Raw genomic sequence first — 1,795 nt, forward strand, 5'->3', positions numbered from 1 at the left:
AAAATAATTAAATATTTATATAATAACATAACCTTTTGAAATTATTAACATTTAAAAATGCAATTAAATATCTAATCAAGTGTGAGATATATTTTTGAAAAATATAAAAAAATATGTTTAAAAAAGTATATTTTTTAAAATTGTGACTTATTAAGAGTTATAATTTATAGAATAGTTGAGATCCATTGAAGAATTATATTTTTTTTAAAGGGATGTTTTTTATTTCTTTATAAGTATATAAGTAGAATGTCATTATTTCTATAATAAACACATCAATCCATACAAGTACACAACAATCGATCCTCTTATTTCATTATTTTTAATTTTCTATCTTCTTCATTTCAACATTTTTTTATGCGTCAGAAAAAAAAATAGAAAATATTATTTTATAGAATATCATGTTAGGCTTGGTTGTGTGAGTACAAAAATAAATTAAATATTCTTCATTATATTCCGCAAAAAATTTGCTAATAACCATTATGCATACCATAATTAAACTGCTAAAATGAATTAAATCTAAAAAAAATATGTGTAAAATACGTCTTGAAAAATTACGCCATTATATTCTCTGATTTTTTTTAGATTTTATTTTTGATTGATATATACTATCATAAAAATTTTATAATTATTTTTATATAAAAATGTATCTCTTTTATCATTAGATGATAAATTAAAGGGTTTGATTTGATATATTATGAAAGTATTATTTTTTTTTAAATGTGGCCAAATAAACAAAACACGCTTTTAATATAAGACTCTTCTTAAAAAAATATTTTTAACATTTTCATTTAAGTAGATGACTCTGTTTTTACCTTTCTCATCTTGAAAGATTTTAACAAATCCTAAAATTCCAATATAAGATCTCACAATAATCTGATTATTACTCGGTTGATAAGTCATCAAAGAAAAAATATAAATAAAAAGAAAAATCAACTCATCATAAAGCTAAGATAAAATTACCCCATCATGAATATTTCTGTTTAGTGTTTACAAACCAAACTTAAATGGATTTTGTTAATAAGTGCACGATTTTATAGGAATTATGAATTTTGCGTGTTTAATATTACTGGTTATGGTTTTTTGTCTTCTTAATATTTTGAGTTCTAGTTACATTTAAAATGCTCAGGATTCGGTGGTCAGAATTTTTAGACCACTTAATGATCTCATTAGAAAACATATTTTTAGAATATTTTTAACAATTGTTACATAGTTTTTAAACTAATTTTAATTATAAATTAATTCCATATATTTTATTTAATTATAAAAATTGTTTTTTATTTTATAAATTATTATTTTATCAATTATCTATTATATTTATTAATAATCAAATACAAAAACAACAACCAATTATATCCTCCACTGATCCTAATAAAGCTTTTGGCCATTCCAATCGATTAAAATATTAAATTTGATCTCGTGACGTTCGTCCATGGCTTCTAAATCGTGTTTCCTTGAAATTCAATCGATTGGTTTATCAAAACAATCGATTGAATTGTAACTCAATCGATTGAATTACAGTGTATTACAAAACAATCGATTAAAAGTTGTAAGGTAGAATGGTTTTCGCTTAAACCAATCGATTGTTTATACTTTCCAATCGAATGAATGCCCAAAAACAATCAATTGTTTTTGTTACTCAATCGATTGAATTCACGAAAACAATCGATTGGAAAGTGATGACATTGAAGTTTTAGCCAAATTCAATCGATTGGTAATGTAATCCAATCGATTGGAAGGTGATGAAGTTGAATTTTTTGCCAACTTCAATCGATTGGTAATGCTACCCAATCGATTG

This window comes from Arachis duranensis, chromosome 10 (assembly GCF_000817695.3).
Source record: "Arachis duranensis cultivar V14167 chromosome 10, aradu.V14167.gnm2.J7QH, whole genome shotgun sequence".
In the NCBI taxonomy this organism is placed as follows: domain Eukaryota; kingdom Viridiplantae; phylum Streptophyta; class Magnoliopsida; order Fabales; family Fabaceae; genus Arachis; species Arachis duranensis.